The following is a 24,913-nucleotide window of genomic DNA, read 5'->3' on the forward strand; positions in this document are numbered from 1 at the left end:
TGGAAATGCTATTTGGGTCATCAGCATAGAGGAAATATTAGAGCTATGAAAATTTATGAACTCTCCAAGGGCATGAACTTAAAAGGTCATTGGTAAATACAGAGTCTTGGAGAAATTTAGACATATGGGCCAGTAAGAGAAAGAGAAGAAATCAAAAGAGATAGATTAGGAAAAAAATGTTGGAAAGGGATTCAGTTTCATGAAGTATCAGAGTAACGCATAAAAAGGCAACTTCAGGGAGGAAGTTATCTATTAAGTAGAAAATAAGAAGAATTAAAATAGATATTTGATTATTATAAAAAGAAAAGTCTGAGTTTCCAGACTCTATTTTCAGTAAACAGTTTTCCATTCACTTTAAAGACTTCAATAAAGAAAAGAATAAATTAATAATTTAACAGTTATGGAGCAACTACAATGTGCTAGGCATATTCCATTGATGCTTTTCATATTCAGTTCAGTTCAGTCGCTCAGTCATGTCTGACTCTTTGCAACCCCATGAATTGCAGCGTGCCAGGCCTCCCTGTCCATCACCATCTCCCAGAGTTCACTCAAACTCACGTCCATCGAGTCGGTGATGCCATCCAGCCATATCATCCTCTGTCATCCCCTTCTCCTCCTGCCCCCAATCCCTCCCAGCATCAGAGTCTTTTCCAATGAGTCAACTCTTTGCATGAGGTGGTCAAAGTACTGGAGTTTCAGTTTTAGCATCATTCCTTCCAAAGAAATCCCAGGGCTGATCTCCTTTAGAATGGACTGGTTGCATCTCCTTGCAGTCCAAGGGACTCTCACGAGTCTTCTCCAACACCACAGCTCAAAACCATCAATTCTTCGGCACTCAGCCTTCTTCACAGTCCAACTCTCACATCCATACATGACCACTGGAAAAACCATAGCCTTAACTAGATGGACCTTTATTGTCAAAGTAATGTCTCTGCTTTTCAATATGCTATCTAGGTTGGTCATAACTTTCCTTCCAAGGAGTAAGCATCTTTTAATTTCATGGCTGCAATCACCATCTGCAGTGATTTTGGAGCCCAGAAAAATAAAGTCTGACACTGTTTCCCCATCTATTTCCCATGAAGTGATGGGACCGGATGCCATGATCTTCATTTTCTGAATGTTGAGCTTTAAGCCAACTTTTTCACTCTCCTCTTTCACTTTCATCAAGAGGCTCTTTAGTCCCTCTTCACGTTCTGCCATAAGGGTGGTATCATCTGCATATCTGAGGTTATTGATATTTCTCCCAGCAATCTTGATTCCAGCTTGTGCTTCTTCTAGCCCAGCATTTCTCATGATGTACTCTGCATATTACTTATGACTAACACCTTGGAACACTCATTCAGCCTTAACTTTTAATGGCATGTTTATCTCTAGTAAGTATAAATACTCGTATTCAAATTATTCAGTAATACTGTGATCTCTTTGGATTATTTGGTGTAGAAAAGCCTTTGACAAAATGTTCATATAAGATTTTTATCTATAGGACTATATTTTGGCTCCAGTTGGAAAAACATACTTAAAGCTCTTTATGAAACTCCTGTTAATTACTTGGAAGAACAATCACTGTGGCTTCAAATGAGAAGGTTTTTCATTTTATTTCATATTTTATTTCATTTTATATTTATAGTAATAATTTCAGAATAAGAACCTTTTCTGTCTGTCTCCTGTAATTTCATATTCAGTTTGGTAAGATATGACAGGCTAGTAGGATAAGTACCAAGAATATCCCTTTAACCCCTGGAGCAAATACCTCTATGCAATGGACGCTTCTTAATGTCTAGGTCATTGTTTTCAAGAGACACTAAAATTCTTTCAGAAAGGAAAGGATAAGAACAAGGTTTGAGATCATACAGAAAGGAGAATTTTAATATAACTAAAATTATTTTACTAAAACTGTCTTCCAATCCAGACTTCATTAGACTTAGGCCAGGTTTCTATGCTTAGGGATGTTCACTTCATTTATTTATTCCACAAATAGTTATTAAGCAATGGCAGAAAGTAAAGAGGAACTAAAGAGACTCTTGATGAGGTGAAAGAGGAGAGTGAAAAAGCTGGCTTAAAACTCAACATTCAAAGAACTAAAATCATGGTATCCAGTCCCATCAACTTGTTGCAAATAGAAGCAGAAAAAATGGAAGCAGGGACTGTATTTTCCTGGGCTCCAAAATCACTGCAGACAGTGACTGCAGCCATGAAATTAAAAGATGCTTGCTCCTTGGAAGCAAACACAGACTGCATACTAAAAAGCAGATTTATCACTTTGCTGACAAAGGTCCATTTAGTCAAAGCTATGGTTTTTCCAGTAGTCATGTAAGGATATGAGAGTTGGACCATAAAGAAGGCTGGATGCTGAATTGATGCTTTTGAATTCTGGTGCTAGAGAAGACTCTTGACAGTCACTTGGACTGCAAAGAGATCAAACTGGGCAGTCCTAAGGGAAATCAACCCTGAATATTCATTGGAAGGACTGATGCTAAAGCTGAAGCTCCAATACTTTGGCCACCTAATGAAAGAGCCTACTCACTGGAAAAGATCCTGATGCTGGGAAAGACTGAAGGCAAAAGGAGAAGGGGGTGGCAGAGGATGAGATTGTTGGATAGCATCACCTACTCAATGAACACGAATCTGAGCAAACTCCAGCAGATAGTGAAGGACAGGGGAGCCTGGCGTTCTGAAATCCATGGGGTTGCAAAGAGTTCGACAGGACTTAGCCACTGAACAACAACCACAAACACACAAAAAAAATCTAGGTGCTAGGTGATGGAGCTAAAGCAAAAACCAAAAAAGACAAGGTTAGTGTGTGTTTGTCTTATTTTCTAATATATATAGTTATATAAGGGCTTCCCTGGTAGACTTTATTTTTGGGGGGCTCCAAAATCACTGCAGATGGTGACTGCAGCCATGAAATTAAAAGACGCTTACTCCTTGGAAGGAAAGTTATGACCAACCTAGATAGCATATTCAAAAGCAGAGACATTACTTTGCCAACAAAGGTCCATCTAGTCAAGGCTATGGTTTTTCCAGTGGTCATGTATGGATGTAAGAGTTGGACTGTGAAGAAAGCTGAGTGCCGAAGAATTGATTCTTTTGAACTGTGGTGTTGGAGAAGACTCTTGAGAGTCCCTTGGACTGCAAGGAGATCCAACCAGTCCATTCTGAAGGAGATCAGCCCTGGGATTTCTTTGGAAGGAATGATGCTAAAGCTGAAACTCCAGTCCTTCGGCCACCTCATGCGAAGAGTTGACTCATTGGAAAAGACTCTGATGCTGGGAGGGATTGGGGGCAGGAGGAGAAGGGGATGACAGAGGATGAGATGGCTGGATGGCATCACTGACTCGATGGACGTGAGTCTGAGTGAACTCTAGGAGTTGGTGATGGACAGGGAGGCCTGGCGTGCTGCAATTCATGGGGTCGCAAAGAGTTGGACATGACTGAGTGACTGAACTGAACTGGTAGCTCATTGGTACAGAATCTACCTGCAATGTAGGAGATGCAGGGACACAAGTTCGATCCCTGGTCAGTAAGATACCCTGGAGGAGGAAATGTCAACCCACTCAAGTAATCTTGCCTGGAAAATCCCATAGACAGATGAGCTTGGTGGGTTACAGTCCATAGGGTGGCAAAAGAGTCAGACATGACTAAGAGAAGAAACAACAACTGTAACATAATAAATGAGTAATTAATGTTGGGTATTCTGACATGCTGTAAAGAAAAATAAAGATAAGGAGGAAAAAAGTGAAGAAGTATGCATATGAGGGATGGAGCTAGGTGATGACATTATATACATGGAAATGGATATCAGAGGTGGACCTCACGTAAGAAAGTAAGTAATGCAACTACCTATAGGAAAGACGTTCCATAGGGAAGAAATACAAAAGCACTGCCCAGAAAGAGGATGAACTAGGAGCATGGCTGAGAAACAAGAGATAGGGATAAATATAGCTAGAGAGGTACCATTTTTAAATTATCAGATCATTAGGGGTTGGTCATTAATTGGGCTTTTATTCTAAGGGAGATGGAAAAACACCCTAGGGTTTTACACAAGGAAGTGATACTATCTGATTTTATCTCTTAAAAGTCAGACAGCTACCTTGTGTAAAGTGAAGTGAAGCAGGACAGGAGGGAAAGGAGAAGAATCCATTAAAGAGGCTGCTACAGATGTACAGGAGAGAGTAAACTGGACCAAGATGGTAGTTTATAAAAGACAAGTGTGCCCACTTTCACCATTACTATTCAACATAGTTTTGGAAGTTTTGGCCACAGCAATCAGAGCAGAAAAAGAAATAAAAGGAATCCAAATTGGAAAAGAAGTAAAACTCTCACTATTTGCTGATGACATGACCCTCTACATAGAAAACCCTAAAGACTCCACCAGAAAATTACTAGAACTAATCAATGACTATAGTAAAGTTGCAGGATATAAAATCAACACACAGAAATCCCTTGCATTCCTATACACTAATAATGAGAAAACAGAAAGAGAAATTAAGGAAACAATTCCATTCACCATTGCAACGGAAAGAATAAAATACTTAGGAATATATCTACCTAAAGAAACTAAAGACCTATATATAGAAAACTATAAAACACTGGTGAAAGAAATCAAAGAGGACACTAACAGATGGAGAAATATACCATGTTCATGGATTGGAAGAATCAATATAGTGAAAATGAGTATACTACCCAAAGCAATTTATAGATTCAATGCAATCCCTATCAAGCTACCAACAGTATTCTTCACAGAGCTAGAACAAATAATTTCACAATGTGTATAGAAATACAAAAAACCTCGAATAGCCAAAGCGATCTTGAGAAAGAAGAATGGAACTGGAGGAATCAACCTACCTGACTTCAGGCTCTACTACAAAGCCACAGTTATCAAGACAGTATGGTACTGGTACAAAGACGGAAATATAGATCAATGGAACAAAACAGAAAGCCCAGAGATAAATCCACGCACATATGGACACCTTATCTTTGACAAAGGAGGCAAGAATATACAATGGATTAAAGACAATCTCTTTAACAAGTGGTGCTGGGAAATCTGGTCAACCACTTGTAAAAGAATGAAACTAGAACACTTTCTAACACCATACACAAAAACAAACTCAAAATGGATTAAAGATCTAAACGTAAGACCAGAAACTATAAAACTCCTAGAGGAGAACATAGGCAAAACACTCTCTGACATACATCACAGCAGGATCCTCTATGACCCACCTCCCAGAATATTGGAAATAAAAGCAAAAATAAACAAATGGGACCTATTTAACCTTAAAAGCTTCTGCACATCAAAGGAAACTATTAGCAAGGTGAAAAGACAGCCTTCAGAATGGGAGAAGATAATAGCAAATGAAGCAACTGACAAACAACTAATCTCAAAAATATACAAGCAACTCCTACAGCTCAACTCCAGAAAAATAAATGACCCAATCAAAAAATGGGCCAAAGAACTAAATAGACATTTCTCCAAAGAAGACATACAGATGGCTAACACACACATGAAAAGATGCTCAACATCTCTCATTATCAGAGAAATGCAAATCAAAACCACTATGAGGTACCATTTCACACCAGTCAGAATGGCTGCGATCCAAAAGTCTACAAGTAATAAATGCTGGAGAGGGTGTGGAGAAAAGGGATCCCTGTTACACTGTTGGTGGGAATGCAAACTAGTACAGCCACTATGGAGAACAGTGTGGAGATTTCTTAAAAAACTGGAAATAGACCTGCCTTATGACCCAGCAATCCCACTGCTGGGCATACACACTGAGGAAACCAGAAGGGAAAGAGACACGTGTACCCCAATGTTCATCGCAGCACTGTTTATAATAGCCAGGACATGGAAGCAACCTAGATGTCCATCAGCAAATGAATGGATAAGAAAGCAGTGGTACATATACACAATGGAGTATTACTCAGCCATTAAAAAGAATACATTTGAATCAGTTCTAATGAGGTGGATGAAACTGGAGCCTATTATACAGAGTGAAGTAAGCCAGAAAGAAAAACACCAATACAGTATACTAACACATATATATGGAATTTAGAAAGATGGTAACAATAACCCTGTGTACGAGACAGCAAAAGAGACACTGATGTATAGAACAGTCTTATGGACTCTGTGGGAGAGGGAGAGGGTGGGAAGATTTGGGAGAATGGCATTGAAACATGTAAAATATCATGTATGAAACGAGTTGCCAGTCCAGGTTCGATGCACGATACTGGATGCTTGGGGCTGGTGCACTGGGACGACCCAGAGGGAGGGTATGGGGAGGGAGGAGGGAGGAGGGTTCAGGATGGGGAACACATGTATACCTGTGGCAGATTCATTTTGATATTTGGCAAAACTAATACAATTATGTAAAATTTAAAAATAAAATTAAAAAAAAAAAAAAAAAGGACATAAGTGGTCCAAGTCAAGCTGCACAATATAATCAGTAGAAAGTTGAAAGTGCAAGCCTTTTTTTTTTTTTTGAACAGATTTTATTACAAATAAGAGAACAGTTTTTACTTCAGTGTGGTGGTGATTGAACCAAAGCAAAAAAAAAAAGAGCTAGAATAAAAAAAATTTTTAAAAGATCCATAATCATGTGAGCATCAGTCAACAGAAAGAAAACCAGTTATTAAAAAAGGTAAAACAGTTTCCTTACTTTGATACTAATCAGATAAACATCACAGGAATTCAAATGATGAAAAAAAAAAAAAACAGTAGTACCAGAACTTTTGGATTTTGCAAACCTTAAATAAAGGACTAATATTGTCATTTCCTCTTTTATTCATCAACTAAACATATTTTAAAAACAATAGCTGAATAAACAAAATGAAAATACAACCCACAGAATGGGAGAAAATATTTGCAAATGAAATGACTGTCAAGCGATTAATCTCTAAAATATACAAACAGCTCATGCAACTCAATATCAAAAAAACCAACAACCCAATCAAAAAATGAGCAGATCTAAATAGACATTTTTCTAAAGAAGAAATACAAAGGCACATGAAAACATACTTCAGATCAGATCAGATCAGTCGCTCAGTCGTGTCTGACTCTTTGTGACCCCATGAATCACAGCACGCCAGGCCTCCCTGTCCATCACCAACTCCCGGAGTTCACTCAGACTCACGTCCATCGAGTCAGTGATGGACATACAGCCATCTCATTCTCTGTTGTCCCCTTCTCCTCCTGCCCCCAATCCCTCCCAGCATCAGAGTCTTTTCCAATGAGTCAACTCTTCGCATGAGGTGGCCAAAGGACTGGAGTTTCAGCTTTAGCATCATTCCTTCCAAAGAAATCCCAGGGCTGATCTCCTTCAGAATGGACTGGTTGGATCTCCTTGCAGTCCAAAGGACTCTCAAGAGTCTTCTCCAACACCACAGTTCAAAAGCATCAAGTCTTCGGTGCTCAGCCTTCTTCACAGTCCAACTCTCACATCCATACATGACCACAGGAAAAACCATAGCCTTGACTAGACGAATCTTTGTTGGCAAAGTAATGTCTCTGCTTTTGAATATGCTATCTAACATGCTTAACATTGCTTAATGTTAAGCAATGTTTAACATGTTTAACATTGCTAATTATCAGAGAAATGCAAATCAAAACTACAATGTTGGATCACTTCACACCGGTCAGAAGGACTATCATCAAAAAAACTACAAACAATAAATGCTGGAGAGGGTGTGGAGAAAAGAGCCTCTTACACTGTTGGTGGGAACGTAAATTGATACAGCAACTATGGAGAACAGTATATGGAGGTTCCTTAAAAAAAACATAGAGCTACCATATGATCTAGCAGTCCTACTGCTGGGCATATATATATCTCAAGAGAAAACCATAATTCAAAAATATACATACATCTCTGTCTACTGCAGCATTTTTTACAATAGCCAGGACATGGAAACAACCAAAATGTCCATTGATGGAGGAATGGATAAAGAAGTGGTACTTATACACAGTAGAATGTTATTCAGTCATAAAAAGAATGCAATAATGCCATTTGAAGTGACATGGATGGACTAAGTCAGAGAATGACAAATAGAATGAAGTAAGTCAGAGAAAGACAAATATATATTACTTATATGTGGAATCTTAAAAAATGGTACAAATGAACCTATTTACAAAACAGAGACAGAGTCACAGATGTAGAAAACAGACATGGTTATCAAGGGAGAGTGGAATAAACTGGGAGATTGGAATTGACATATACAGACTACTATAGATAAAATAAATAAAAAGGAATTATACAGCACAGGGAACTCCACCTAGTACTCTTTAATGACCTATATGGGAACAGAATCTAAAAAAAGGGGGATATATGCATATGTATAACTGATTCACTTCGCTATATAGCAGAAACACAATATTGTAAATCAACTATACTCCAATAAAAAATAATTAAAAGTAACAAAAAATAAAATAGCAAAAATATCATCTCTTCTAATGTTCATTTAATCACATTTTACCTTTATTACAAACTTGATTAACTCCTTCTTGCTATTCATTGACATTCAATGACAAAATTTCATTGAAAAATGAAAGTTTCATGAATAGGTTGCCAACACTATCACATCTTCTAAAGACTGACAACAGATTTCAAGATTACATAGTATAATATTAATTTTGAAGTGAGTTTAGTACGTGCAGTGTAACTCAGTTTTGTTTTTATACCATTTTGATACCAAAATTAGGGTTGCCAGATAAAATACGTCTATTAAATTTCAATTCCAGACAAATAATTTTTCAGTATAATGTGCTTCAAACATTTCATAGGACATACTTATAGTAAAAAAAAAAAAAATTTGTAATTAACTTGAAATTGAAATTGAAGTAAATGTTCATGACTTCCCTGGTGGCTCAGTCAGTAAAGCATCTGCTTACAATGTGGGAGACCCAGGTTCGATCCCTGGGTTGGGAAGATCCTCTGGAGAAGAAAATGGCAACCCACTCCAGTACTCTTGCCTGGAAAATCCCGTGGACGGAGGAGCCTGGTGGGCTACAGTCCATGGGATCGCAGAGAGTCAGACAAGGCTGAACGACTAAACTTTCTAACATTTTCATTTGCCAAATCTTTCAACCCTGATCCAAATTCCTTCCGGAAGTTCCTATGTACATTTTCCTTTGTATTTTACACTGAAGTACCTATTAAAATGTATGTATATTGTCACCAAGAATATCATTGGTACATAGTAATTTTCAGACTTATAAACAAGCATTTTTTAGTTCCTATACTAATCTCAGTTTCCTTATAAGGATTTTTAGTTATAAAAAATGCAGCTTATGTGCTAAAATAGAAACACCATAACTTCTAATAACTGTCAGTGAAAGGTGCAATGCTTATGATATTGATGTGTATATATATGTATTGACTCGTTTGAAGTAAAGTGCTTAAAGGAAAAGCATCATTAATTCTTTTTTTTTCCAAAGGGAATTTATTACCTTCAATAGTTTGACCAAGCTTGTAAATGCAATAATCCATTCTCTTTGTCCTTGGATTCTATGTACATATCATACACCTCTTGCAAGGCATGAAGTGACTAGACACATATCTGTAAATAATTGGGATGAAGTGAGTTTTCCTCACTTGTGTACACATGCTTGTCCTGCTACTGCCCTTGGTATTGCTTTGACTATTTTGCTTCCTCCCATTAAATGTTAATACAATGCATCATTTGGTGGTATTTCTAGTTAATGGATAGCAAGAGACTTATGATCCTTATAAAGAAATATTTCCAATCCAAATCTACATCTGCTTTTTTGTCTCAATCTGTTTGCTATTTTTTAATGGCATCTTGGATGAACTTTATGTAGAGGCAGTCTATACTTCCATTGAAGCTTTTTAAAGGGCTTTTTTTTTTGGAAGGAAAGAAGAAAGACCATTCTTTAAATTATACTTTTCATCAGTCCGAAATAGGCAGAGAGTCTGGACGTCTTTGAAAAGAGAGATACAGAGAGGAAGGAAATGAGAGAGAGACCTTGTTTCCTTGTAATTTGCAAATGTAATTATCCTGAACATGGAGGAGGAAGCTGAAGCAGCTGGCATGGATTTTGACAACCACATTTAAATTGTTTATAAGAAACACTCTCCAGTAAGCCAGGGGTATTCCAGATGCAAGCAGAGACTGTGGTGTCTGAAATCTCAGAGAAAAACAAAAATCAAAAATCTGGGTATGCTTGGAGAGTGTGTGGTAGGATACAAAACCATTTATAAACAGACTGACCATCAGACAAGTCAAGGCTGGGCCTCTTGACCGAGCACTGAGTCTCCGTATCACTTTCAAGATGTGGAACTCCTATTTTAAACTAATTAGAAGGAACTCCATAGAGAAAAGGCCCAAATAGAGCAACTCAAAAAGAAAACGGTAGGGACTTACCTGGCAGTCAAATAGTTAAGACTCTGAACTCCTAATGCAGGGTGCCCAGGTATGAGTCCTGGTCACCAAACTAGATCCCATGTGTCTAAACTAATGAGCCTCCATGCCCCAAGTAACCGGACCTCATGATGCAAGGAAAATTCGGCACAGCCAAAAACAAACAAAAAGTAATATACACATTTCCAATATTTTTATTCAGGATTTCAGTAAGACAGTAAAGGAGTTTTATGCAAGTAATGTGCCCTAGAATTTCAACACCAACATGAAAAATTCATACTTCTAATCCTCCAGAATAAATAGCTTTTGATTTGAAAGGTAAGGACTATAATTTATGGCTTTGTAGTACAAAGAGATTTAGTATGTTTCTATACCATCTTTGCCATTTGAGGAGCTTCTGATTTCCCAGTTCAGATTCTCCTGAAGAAATAGAAGACTATGAAGAAGAAAATGTATTATGAGGCAAGGTTGTGCAGTAGAGCGGGCCACACTGGGGCTTCCAGGTACTCATTCATGTATGTGCTGCATGTGTATGTTGAGTGCCTACTCCAGACAAGACCCACTGACAGAAGTTGGTGATATCACACCTGCCTCCGTGGAGTTCTTCATCTCAGGGCTGAACATGAGTGGGTCCAGTTCACAGACTGTGTGATCTTGTGCAGTTTCAACTTACTCAACTTCAGCCTGTTTCTCCCACTAAAAATAACACCAAAACAAATATACAACCTTTACCTCAGGTAATGTTTATCTTTTTTCAGTTTTCAAATATCAACTCTATTAGGATGTACTTCTCACCCAATAAAATTGAGGATTTTTTTGTGAGGACCTTTCACAAATGGATACAGTACCATAACCACCAGCATCAGTGTGATTTAGAACATTTGCATAGTGGTAAAGAATCTACTTGCCAATGCAGGAGACTCAGGTTCAATCCCTGGTTTGGGAGGATCCCCTGGAATAGGAAATGGCAACTCACTCCAGTATTCTTGCTTAAAAACTTCCATGGACAGAGGATCCTGGTGGACTATAGTCCATGGGGTCACAAAGAGTTGGAAGGCAATGGCACCCCACTCCAGTACTCTTGCCTGGAAAATCCCATGGACGGAGGAGCCTGGTAGGCTGCAGCCCATGGGGTCGCTAAGGGTCGGACACGACTGAAGCAACTTCACTTTCACTTTTCACTTTCATGCATTGGAGAAGGAAATGGCAGCCCACTCCAGTGTTCTTGCCTGGAGAATCCCAGGGATCGGGGAGCCTGGTGGGCTGCCGTCTATGGGGTCGCACAGAGTCGGACACGACTGAAGTGACTTAGCAGCAGCAGCAGCAGCAGCAGCAACCATACACACACACAAAGTTCTATTGGGTCACTCTGCAGCCATTCCCTCCTGGAAGCCCAGCCCCTGACAAACTCAGATCTTGCTCTTGTATCTGATCACTACAGCTTTGTCTTTTAAGATTTCATGAATAAAAGCAACCATACATCACATTCTCTTTAGGGTCTGGCTTCTTTCACTTAGAACTTTTAGAATTACCGTTTTTTGGGATATCAATATTATTTCACATATGGACCTTATGTGTTGTTTAGATAATTAAGAGTTTATAGTAGAGGCTGATGAGAAGCTCCTGATTTATGGAAATCATTGCATGTGTGGCAACTATAAATTATTAAATGATTCTGACTCAGACTTTATTTTCTGTTGAGACATAAGGAATAATATCACATTCAAGAAATAATCATTTTGGCTAATGCTCCAGTTATAAATATAAAAAGAAACTGGAAAATTTAGATATTATCTAGAAAAATTGAAGCTTCCTTTGATTCAATTAGTGAACATGTTCTTAGACTGATTTATCAAGTTATATTGTCTCAATTCTATTTTCACTCTGTATGTGTAGATAAGGTCACACTTAAAAATATATAATCTCCAAGGGTCAGTCTTTATTGTCGCAGACATGACAATTTATGTTGTTGCAACTCTAGCAATCAGAGTCTCTTAATGGCATCATAAAATTTGACACACCATTTTTTTTCCCTACAGGGGAGAAAATTAGGAGGTTCAATTTCAATATAGAAATGGCACTCAGAAAAGTGATCACAGATAAATCTCAAAACTATTTTCAGAAAGAGGTTTCATTTTCTATGTCTTGTACACTAAAAGTATGTCTCTGAAATTAACTCATTTTTTATATGTGATCACAGTCCAAACCACGTTACAAATTCTATAAATCTTCTACCAGCCTTCTAATGCCTGGAATTAGAAAGCTACATTTGGGAGGTAGCTTGACCTATGATATTTTACTAATTCAAAAGAGAATGTATGCTAAGAACTTGAAATTTGAGTTTAACTTCTGCTTCTGAGAACTGGTGATCAGGATTTGCAGTTTGCAACTTCAGCGCTTAAATGAATCCAGGATTTATTATTGAGATCCATAGACTGCCTATAAATGCAACCCTAGGCTGCTTGCTACTTACGCTTAAATATGACTTAGCTGAAAATAGCTTAATCAGAACTTGTGGAAATGCCATCACTCTCTGTACATAAAAGATATAGTCCATCATATAGTCTATTTATGCTTGAAACATTATTATGCAGGTTACTTTTACTATGACTGTGTTATTGATTATCAGAAGTTTTAAACCAAATTTTGATTTTAACACTTTGTACGCTATTGCTTGACTGAAGACAGTCAATCATTAGTGTGTACCAGCTACAGCATTCCTGGAGGGGCTGTATTAATGCACCTAAGTCCTCTTTTAATCACACACTCCTCAGTGTAACAAAGGAAGAGAGGGCTATCACTAGGCTAAGGGCTGACATTTGTATCAAGGAAGAAAGAAGCCAGTGTTCAATTGTATTCCAATATACATCCATATCACCTATTTGAAAAGTGACTGTTAATGAGTTTGTAATTCAATGCTTGGAACCGTGGTGATGATGGTTTAGTCACTAAGTTGTCTCCGACTCTTGCTACCTCACGGACTATAGCCCGTCAGGCTCCTCTGTCCGTGGAGTGTGTTGCCATTTCCTTCTCCAGGAGATCTTCCCCACCAGGGATCGAACTTGGGTCTCCTGCATTGCAGACAGATTCTTTATTGACTGAGCCACCAAGGGAAGCTCAGTTGGTTCATATGAAATAAAATCTTCCTCACTCTTCAACACTACAGTGAGGGAATGCCAGAAAAACTTCATTGTTGACACTATCTTTAGGAACCAACAAGAACTCATAGTGATGGTGGTTTTTGTTTTTCATATAGTTTATTTTTAATATAAACTTCTTTTTGGCTCAGTTTGTGGATGATGGAGGTGAGTTGTGAATTGTGAACTCCAAAAAGGCAGACAGAGGTGGAGACAAAATAATGAAGAGTCATAGATCTTGTCTCTATAGCACAAATTATCCCCATAAAGTAAAGCTCTTTGAGATGGCTTGCTGGGATGCATTTAATTAACAAAATAGCCTGCCTGTTTCCAAAGAAATTTTTTATAAAAGCATATTGCATTTTGGCATCACCATATTTCCTGCAGTAAGACTTCACATCTCATTTCCTTGTCTTCTTTGTGTCTCACATAGGATACATTTCTGAGGGAATTTCTATAACCAGTAGTCTGAAAATTTTTTTTTTCCCTGTGACTAGTAAGAAAAAAATATATTTTATTGCAACTACATGTATACATTGAGACTTAAATATATAGTTATAAATATATCGTTATAACTTAAAAGGTATAAACTTTTGTAAAATTTTACTTACCCTTACCATGAATAATACACCTTGCTATTTTTTTAGTCTGTTCTATTTAATTTTATTTTAAAAATGTCTTTATGATCTACCATGCTGATCTCAGTACCACTAATGGTTTGCCAACCACATATTGGAAAACTCTGATATGTTTGTATCCTACAATGGCTTGGTAGGTTGTATGTATGCCTGCAAAAGTTGAATTTCAATTTTTAATACAGTCTCTGCATAGTATAAAACTCTGTTCTTAAGCAAAAATAAATTCTTAATTTTACTTTTTGTCATAATGAACACATTTTTTCATTCTGTTCTTACATGTACTATCCTGAGTGTAGGAATTAGGAGGCCTGGTTTCTAGTTTTTGCCCTTCCGAAAATGAGCAATAAGTCCTTAGCACTTATTTCACCTGAAGAAGCCTAAAGAATTAGGCTTTTAGACCTAAAAGAGCCTCTCTCTGTATGCATATAAATATTATATGTATATATATATAGATATGTGTGTGTGTATCTTTGTTTTGATATTTTTACCATGTATTTTATGTTCTTTTTGTAATAATATACAGCAAAATGAATGAACTTAACTGGATTAATTTTCCATTTCTATAGTGCCACCTGGGAAGGCCAAAGAAACATGGATGAACTTAACTGGATTACTTTTAAATTTCTGTTTAGGTTTAACAATAAGCATTCTGTTTTTTTGCCATCAGTTATAACTGTGTAATTTCTTCTCTAGGAGAGGTAACAAAATTGCCCAACTTCATGGCCTTTTTCTTGGCTGGTTCTCCTGGTAAACCTGTATCTCATATTTTTTGAGATAACCAATTAGAACTACTTTGTGGAACAGGTGATGATGAGAAAAAAAAAAAGATAAGACTTGTAAGAATCCAACATACAATCTCTGTTTAATGTCTTGTCAATAGCCCCTAAATCTAACTTTAACTCCTTTTACCTCCAAAAAGAAATCCATGTTTCTATTTCTTATATGAGGTCTAAGATCTTTCTGTATGAGACAGTGAAATACAAACTATTCACCTCAATGCTTTCCTGTGCTGCATTGAATTTTTCAAGAACAAGTATTAGCTATGAGATACTAAAATATGGTACATCCTTAATAATAATTTAAGCATGCTGGTGAAAGTTGATTGTGCGTTTTTTTTATTATTTTTTAATATAAATTTATTTATTTTAATTGGATGCTAATTACAATATTGTATTGGTTTTGCCATACATCAACATGAATCCACCATGGGTATACATGTGTTCCCCACCCTAAACCCCCCTCCCACCTCCCTCCCCTACCATCCCTCTGGGTCATCCCAGTGCACCAGCCCCAAGCATCCTGTATCCTGCATCAAACCTGGACTGATGATTTGTTTCTTATATGATATTATACATGTTTCAATGCCATTCTCCCAAATCATCCCACCCTCTCCCTCTCCCACAGAGTCCAAAAGACTATTCTATACATCTGTGTCTCTTTTGCTGTCTCGCATACAGGGTTATCGTTACCATCTTTCTAAATTCCATATATATGCGTTAGTATACTGTATTGGTGTTTTTCTTTCTGGCTTACTTCACTCTGTATCCTTGTTAACAAGGGTGATATTTAGTTAAATGTAATGTAACGCCACATAAACATAAAACTTTTCTTATTACAAACTCTTCATTTAAGATTTTTTCTTCTAGAAGGTTTACGACCCAGAGGGAGGGTATGGGGAGGGAGGAGGGAGGAGGGTTCAGGATGGGGAGCACGGGTATACCCGTGGCGGATTCATTTCGATGTTTGGCAAAAGTTTAAAAATAAAATAAAATTAAAAAAAAAAAAACTTTCAGATTTTCTTATGAATTATACTTCAGATGTGTTAAATAAGATGTCTCCATTAAATTTTTTGATCCCTATTCAAGACATGAATTCATTGTTTGACTACTGCAGCGTACACATAGAATGATACAAGCTTCATGTTCTGTGCTGTACTTAAACCAGCTTTAGACATCCAAGATTTGCATTCTTCTGATGTGAACTGAACTACAGTCCCAAAGAATCGGCCTTTGTAGGGGGATACGGAGCTTGAAAGAAATAGCTAAGCAGTTATGCTTCACCCTGTCAAACAGCAGATTTCATATTCACTACCACAAGATGGAGGCTATTCAGAGAAAAACCATTTCTTGTGTTTGTTGGGGTAAAATAGTCTATCTCAGTGCAGGCTGGTTAAACTGTAACATTTTTAATATACATAGCGATACTTCTCAGTCTGCAAGGGTAGATATATTAAAGTCTAATTGGAGATGAATGTTTAAATATTGCCTTTATAGAATTAGTTACACAAAAGCTGTGTGACAAACATGGGAGTCCTAAAGAGTAGGGGAAAATTTAGAAATCTACATATGCATTTGAGGGGTCTCAGAAGAGATAAGGGTCTCCCTCTATCACACTATAGAAATTACTTCTGGTGACAAAAAGGTACAAACTTCCACTTATAAAATAAGTCCTGAGGACATAATGAAATGACATGGTGAATATAGTTAGTAATATTGTATTTCATATTTGGAAGTTGTTAGAATAAATCTTAAAAATTCTCATCACAAGAAATAAAATAATGTAAAGTGATGGATGCTGACTAGACTTACTGTGATGATCATTTTTCAATACACCCATATCTAGTCATTATGTTGTACACTTAAAACTAAGTGTACAACATTATAATACTGTAACTAATACAATATTATATGTCAACTATATCTCAATATAAATAAATACATCTATTTACTTCTCAATGTTCTTTTTTTTTTTCAGTGTTCCATATGCCACATTTACCTATACATTTTTACTTGTAAAACTGTAAAACCCATTAACAAAAAGAATAACTAAAAATATATATGTACTGATCATTAAATTAACTATCTGGCTAAGAAGATATTAAAGAGTTCATTTTAGTTGTGAATCATCACTCCAAGGTGATTCTCTTGGAAGTGAAGAACAATGTAGGAAGTAAGAAGATGTGAGGAGAATTCTAGATTAAGCTACTCTAACTGTATGTAAACACATCCCATAATCTATGAAACTGCCTTATTTCTGCCAAAGATTTCTTGCAGATGAGAAATGTATAAACAGCATGTAATAACATTTGAGACTCCATGAGTCTAATGATAAACCAGGGAAAGTATCAACACATCTTCAAAAATAAAAAATCTTAATTGTTTATATTTTCATTTATGATTTTAATAAAATAACAGTAATTAGCTACCTAACTGATTAGTGCTAATTAGATCTTATTTTTCTGTGTCAGTAAGTATGTATTGGGGCATCCTAGATGGCTCAATGGTAAAGGGTCTGCCTGCAATGCAGGAGACGCAGGAGAAGTGGGTTCGATTCCTGGGTCTAGAAGATTCCCCTGGAGAAGGAAATGGCAACCCACTCCCTGGATTGGGAAGATTACCCTGGAGAAGGAAATAGAAATCCACTCCAGTATTCTTGCCTGAAAAATCCCATGGACAGAAGGGCCTGGTAGGCTGCAGTCCACGGGATCACAAAGAGTCAACATGACTCAGTGACTAAGTGCACACAAGATATGACTAAGTACACACAAGTATATACTGTTATGCATCAGGATCATTAAGGAAAATAGAAACCACACTAAGTAATTCAAGCAAAAAGATATTTAGAACAGGGTTTTAAGAAAAAAATTAAAAAGATCAATGAAATCAAGGACTGTTTCTGTTTAAAAAGATAAACAATTGGTAAACCTCTAGCCAAGCTCATCTAGAAGAAAAGAGAAAAGACCCAAATAAAAAAAATAAATGAGAGGGGAGAAATAACCATTGATATCACCGAGATACAAAAGGTCATGAGAATACTACAAACAGTTATATGCCATCATATTGGATGATCTAGAGAAATGGAAAAAATTTCCAGAAATTATACAGCATGGCAAGACTGAGTCAAGACAAAACAGGCAATTTGAACAGATGGATCACTGGAAGTGATAGATCACTAGAACAGGTAGATCACTAGAATTTATCATTAAAACAGAAAACCTCCCAGCAAACAAGGCTTCTGACCACAGGACTTCACAGGAGAATTCTGTCAAGCATATAGAGAACTTATACCTTTCCTTCTCAAACTATTCCAAAAATTTGGAGAAGAGGGAACAATCCCAAAGTCATTCCACAAGGCCACCATTATTACCCTGATACCAAAACCAAAGATACCACAATAAAAGACAATTACAAGCTGATATCTTTCATGAATATAGATGCAAAAACTCTCAACAAAATATTAACCAACCAACCAAAATCACTGCAGATGGTGACTGCAGCCATGAAATTAAAAGACGCTTACTCCTTGGACGGAAAGTTATGACCAACCTAGACAGCATATTAAAAAGCAGAGACATTACTTTGTCAACAAAGGTCCATCTAGTCAAGGCTATGGTTTTTCCAGTGGTCATGTATGGATGTGAGAGTTGGACTATAAAGAAAGCTGAGCGCCAAAGAAATGATGTTTTTGAACTGTGGTGTTGGAGAAAATTCTCGAGAGTCCCTTGGACTGTAAGGAGATCCAACCAGTCCATTCTAAAGGAGATCAGTCCTGAGTGTTCTTTGGTAGGACTGATGTTGAAGCTGAAACTCCAATACTTTGGCCACCTGATGCAAAGAGCTGACTCATTGGGAAAGACTTTGATGCCAGGAAAGATTGAGGGCAGGAGAAGGGGATGACAGAGGATGAGATGGTTGAATGGCATCACCGACTCAATGGACATGGGTTTGGGTGGACTCCAGGAGTTGGTGATGGACAGGGAGGCCTGACGAGCTGCAGTTCATGAGGTCGCAGAGAGTCAGACACAACTGAGTGACTGAACTGAATCCAATAATACATGCTGCTGCTGCTAAGTCGCTTCAGTTGTGTCTGACTCTTGCGACCCCATAGATGGCAGCCCACCAGGCTCCCCCTTCCCTGGGATTCTCCAGGCAAGAACACTGGAGTGGGTTGCCATCTCCTCCTCCAATACATGAAAGTGAAAGTGAAGTTGCTCTGTTGTGTCCGACTCTTAGTGACTCCATGGACTGCAGCCTACCAGGCTCCTCCATCCATGGGATTTTCCAGGCAAGAGTACTGGGGTGGGTTGCCATTGCCTTCTCCAAAAATACATGAGAAGGATAATATAACATGATCAAGTTGCATTTATTCCCAGGTCAAAAACATGGTTCAACATTTGCAAATCAATGTGATAAAGTACATTAACAAAAAGAAGAAAAAAAAAGGAAGGAGAAAAATTACATGATCATCTCAATAGACAGAAAAAGCAATTAACAAAATCCATCATCTATTCATGATTAAAAGCTCTCAAAAATAGATATGGAGGGAACATATCTCAACATATTAAAGACCATTTATGACAAACCCAAGTTAACATAATACTCAACACTAAAGTTAAAAGCCTTCCTGCTATGCTCAGTAACAAAACAAGGATGCCCATTTTTCACAACTTCTATTAACAGAGCCCTAGCCACAGCAGTCAGATAAGAAATATAAGGAATCCAAATCTGGAAGTGAAGACGTAATATTGGCACTATTTTCAGGTGACAAGATAGTCTATGTATATGCTGCTGCTGCTAAGTTGCATCAGTCGTGTCCAACTCTGTGGGACCCCATAGATGGCAGCCCACCAGGTTCCCCCATCCCTGGGATTCTCCAGGCAAGAACACTGGAGTTGGTTGTCATCTCCTCCAATGCGTAAAAGTGAAAGTGAAGTTGCTCAGTCATGTCCGACTCTTCATGACCCCATGGACTGTAGCCTACCAGGCTCCTCCATCCATGGGATTTCCCAGGCAGGAGTACTGGAGTGGGGTGCTATTGCCTGAGAACCCTAAGTCTCCATCTAATAACCATAAGAAATGAATGAATTCAGTAAGATTCCAGGATAAAAGATTAATTTGCAGAAATCTATTTTGTTTCTGTACACTAATAATGAAATTTTAGAAAGAAAATTGTAAGAACTCCCATTTAAAAATCACATAAAATTACTTAGGAATAAATTTAAGAAGGTGAAACCTATACTCTAAAATCTACAGAACATAATGTGATCCTTCAAAAGCACATGACATTTTTCACAAAACTAGAACAAAAAATCCTAAAATTTATAAGGAACCACAAAAGACCTTGAATTGCCAAAGCAACCCTGAGAAAAAAGAACAAAGCTGGAGGCATAACCTTCCTATATGTCAAACTATCTTACAAAGCTATAGTAACCAAAACAGCAGTGTGATTTTGGCACAGAAACAGACACACAGATCAATGGAATAGAATGGAGAACCCAGAAATAAGCCCATGCACCAGAGTCACTTAATCTATGACAAATGAAGCAAGAATATACAATGAGGAAAAGATTATCTCTTCAAGTAGCACTAGGAAAACTGGACAGCTACATGTAAAAGAATGAGATAAGAACATTCCCTCACACCATATAAAAAAACAAACTCAAAATGGCTTAAAGACAAATTTAACACTTGAAATTATAAAACTCCTAGAAGAGTACATTTGCAGAACACTCAGTATCAATCACAGAAATATTTTCTTGTATCAGTCCCCTAAGGCAAAATAAATAAAACCAAAAGCTTTTAAACCTGAAAGTTTTTGCACAGCAAATAGAAACATCAACAATAAGACAAGCTATATAATGGTAAAAGTATTTGCAAATGATGAAACTGGTAGGTAAAGCTCATATAGCTCATATAAACAAACAACCCAATCAAAAATTGTGAATACCTAGAGGAGAACATAGGCAAAACACTCTGACATACATCACAGCAGGATCCTCTATGACCCACCTCCCAGAATATTGGAAATAAAAGCAAAAATAAACAAATGGGATCTATTAAAATTAAAAGCTTCTGCACAACAAAAGAAACTATAAGCAAGGTGAAAAGACAGCCTTCAGAATGGGAGAAAATAATAGCAAACGAAGCAACTGACAAACAACTAATCTCAAAAATATACAAGCAACTCCTGCAGCTCAATTCCAGAAAAATAAATGACCCAATCAAAAAATGGGCCAAAGAACTAAATAGACATTTCTCCAAAGAAGACATACAGATGGCTAACACACACATGAAAAGATGCTCAGCATCACTCATTATCAGAGAAATGCAAATCAAAACCACAATGAGGTACCATTTCACGCCAGTCAGAATGGCTGCGATCCAAAAGTCTACAAGCAATAAATGCTGGAGAGGGTGTGGAGAAAAGGGAACCCTCTTACATTGTTGGGGGGAATGCAAACTAGTACAGCCACTATGGAGAACAGTGTGGAGATTCCTTAAAAAACTGGAAATAGAACTGCCTTATGATCCAGCAATCCCACTGCTGGGCATACACACTGAGGAAACCAGAAGGGAAAGAGACACGTGTACCCCAATGTTCATCGCAGCACTGTTTATAATAGCCAGGACATGGAAGCAACCTAGATGTCCATCAGCAGATGAATAGATAAGAAAGCAGTGGTACATATACACAATGGAGTATTACTCAGCCATTAAAAAGAATACATTTGAATCAGTTCTAATGAGGTGGATGAAACTGGAGCCTATTATACAGAGTGAAGTAAGCCAGAAAGAAAAACACCAATGCAGTATACTAACTCATATATATGGAATTTAGAAAGATGGTAATGACAACCCTGTATGCGAGACAGGAAAAGAGGCACAGATGTATAGAACAGTCTTTTGGACTTGTGGGAGAGGGAGGGGGGGATGATTTGGGAGAATGGCATTAAAACATGTATAATATAAAAAAAATCAAATAATAAAAAAAAAGAAGACATACAGATGGCAAATTGGCACATGAAAAGATCCTCAACATCACTAACTAAAAGAAATGTAGGTCAAAACCACAATAAAATATCACCTCACATCTGTGAGAAAGTCTATCACCAAAAAGTCTACAAATAACTGATTTTGAAGAGGATGTAGAGAAAAGGGAACCCTCATACACTGTTGGTTGAAATGTAAGTTGGTATAGCTACTATGGAAAACAGGATGGAACTTCCTCAAAAATTAAAATAGAACTACCATCAGTTCATTTCAGTTGCTCAGTCGTGTCCTACTCTTTGCGACCCCATGAACTGCAGCACACCAGGCCTCCCTGTCCACCACCAACTCCCAGAGTTCACTCAGACTCAGATCCATCGAGTCAGTGATGCCATCCAGCCATCTCATCCTCTGTCGTCCCCTTCTCCTCTTGCCCCCAATCCCTTCCAGCATCAGAACCTTTTCCAATGAGTCAACTCTTTGCATGAGGTGGCCAAAGTACTGGAGTTTCAGCTTTAGCATCATTCCTTCCAAAGAAATCCCAGGACTGATCTCCTTCAGAATGGACTGGTTGGATCTCCTTGCAGTCCAAGGGACTCTCAAGAGTCTTCTCCAACACCACAGTTCAAAAGCATCAATTCTTCGGCTCTCAGCCTTCTTCACAGTCCAACTCTCACATCCATACATGACCATAGGAAAAACCATAGCCTTGACTAGACAGACCTTTGTTGGCAAAATAATGTCTCTGCTTTTGAATATGCTATCTAGGTTAGACATAACTTTCCTTCCAAGGAGTAAACGTCTTTTAACTTCATGGCTGCAATCACCATCTGCAGTGATTTTGGAGCCCCCAAAAATAAAGTCTGACACTGTTTCCACTGTTTCCCTATCTATTTCCCATGAAGTGATGGGACCAGATGCCATGATCTTCGTTTTCTGAATGTTGAGCTTTAAGCCAACTTTTTCACTCTCCACTTTCACTTTCATCAAGAGGCTTTTTAGTTCCTCTTCACTTTCTGCCATACTCCAACAATTCCACTTCTGGGTATATATCCAGAAAAAATGAAAACAGTAATTTGGAAAGATACATGCATTTCAGTGTTCACAAAAACATTATTTACAATAGTTAAGACATGGAAGCAGCCCATTTGCTCATCAACAGAAAACTGGATTAAGAAGATTTGGTATGTGTATATACATATTGTATATGCACACACACACATTTGTGTGTGTATATGTGTGTGTATATATATATACACACACATATGCACTTACACACAAAGGAATATTATTCATATAAAAGAATGAAATATTGCCATTTGCAGCAACATGGATGGACCTAGAGATTAATATGCTTAGTGAGATAAGTCAGACAGAGAAAGATAAATACTGTATGATATCACATGTGGAATCCAAAAAAAGAAATAATACAGATGAATGCTATGCAAAACAGAAAGACTTACAGATATAGAAAACACATCTGTTACCAAAGGGGAGAGATAAGTGGGACTGGGGGGACAAATTGGGAATATGGGATTAACAAATCCAACTACTGTATATAAAACAGATAAGCAACAAATATACTGTATGGCATGGGGAATTACACCATTATCTTAGGAAAATCTATAATGGAGTACAGTCTGCAAAAACACTGAATTACAATGCTCTACACATGAAACTAACACAATATTGTGTATAAACTATACTTCAATTAAAAATAAAGCAGTAAAGCAAAATAAATAATACAAGGATTTGAGAGTTTCAACAAATCACTGAAAGGCTTAAAAGAGTTACAATTGAGATGTAGGTAGGATGTCATTAAGTTTTAGTTTGGTGCCTCAGTTTTGGTCCTAAAAGTTAAAAAATTTTCCACTTTGAGTTATAGAACTATAGGAAACAGGTGTCAATGACATAACTGACCAGCAGCCTCAAAGCTGCATATTGACAGGGAAGTGTAGTCTAGCTGACCACACAAAACTTTCCATCTGCTAAAGTCTATGGGCCCACAGTCCTCTGCAGGTAGAACAAATGCCACAGGTGACACATTGGTTGGTATTTTATGCTTTGTATTGGGAAAATAAAAATCTGTGTCTAGAAATTCATTAGAAGAAAATTCACTGAAATTACCTATGTTATGATAGTAAATGAGATTTTGGTCTTCAGTGTATGTTCATCTTTTAAAAGTTAGATGGGATTATTGTAGCAACTCCATTTCTACTGATACATTAATTTCTTATTACTGCATAATAAATCACTACACATTGAATGGTTTACAACAACCCATTTTTTATCCTAGAGTTTTCTGAGTCAAAAATCTGGGTATAGCTTAGTTGGGTCCTCTACTAAGAGTCTTACAAGATGGCAATCCAGGTGTCATCCAAGATTTAGTTCTCATCTGAAGGCTTGACTAGGCTTTAAAAAAAAATTCTAAGCTCATAAGATTGTTAGCCGAATCAAATTCTTTGCAGTTATAAAACTCATGGAGGCTTGCTTCTTCAAGGCTTCTCTGAACTCTCAGAAATTCTAATCCTGATTTTAAATGTCTTACCTGATTATGTCAGGCCCACCCAGGATAATTTATCTTTTATTAACCCTGAAGTCAACTGATTAGAGTCCTTAATTGCCTCCTGTAGTTCTTGCCAGTATGGTGAAAGTAATATCATCTTGGGAGTGATATCCCATCATATTGAGAGGCCCTGCCCAAACTCAAGGACAGGAAATCACACAAGGGTTTAGGTGATTGTAAGTTAATTTAGAATTCTGCCTACTATAACTGTTAAAAGAGAGACATATTGGCAAGCCCCTAGTAACAACCCAATCAAAAAGTGGGCAAAAGACCTAAACAGACCTTTCTCCAAAGAAGACATACAGACAGCTAATAAACACATGAAAAGATCCTCAACATCACTCATTATTAGAGAAATGCAAAACAAAACTAAAATGAGATATCACCTCACACCAGTCAGAATGACCATCATCAAAAACTCTACAAACAATAAATGCT

At 37.4% G+C, this 24,913-nt stretch overlaps 1 long non-coding RNA gene across 1 annotated transcript in view; it reads right to left on the reverse strand.

Moving 5' to 3' along the window:
• LOC129630429 (uncharacterized) overlaps window positions 1-24,913 on the reverse strand; it is a 50,050-nt gene that overhangs the window by 16,491 nt on the left and 8,646 nt on the right. The window lies entirely within an intron of this gene.

Source organism: Bubalus kerabau, chromosome 16 (assembly GCF_029407905.1).
Source record: "Bubalus kerabau isolate K-KA32 ecotype Philippines breed swamp buffalo chromosome 16, PCC_UOA_SB_1v2, whole genome shotgun sequence".
NCBI lineage: Eukaryota > Metazoa > Chordata > Mammalia > Artiodactyla > Bovidae > Bubalus > Bubalus kerabau.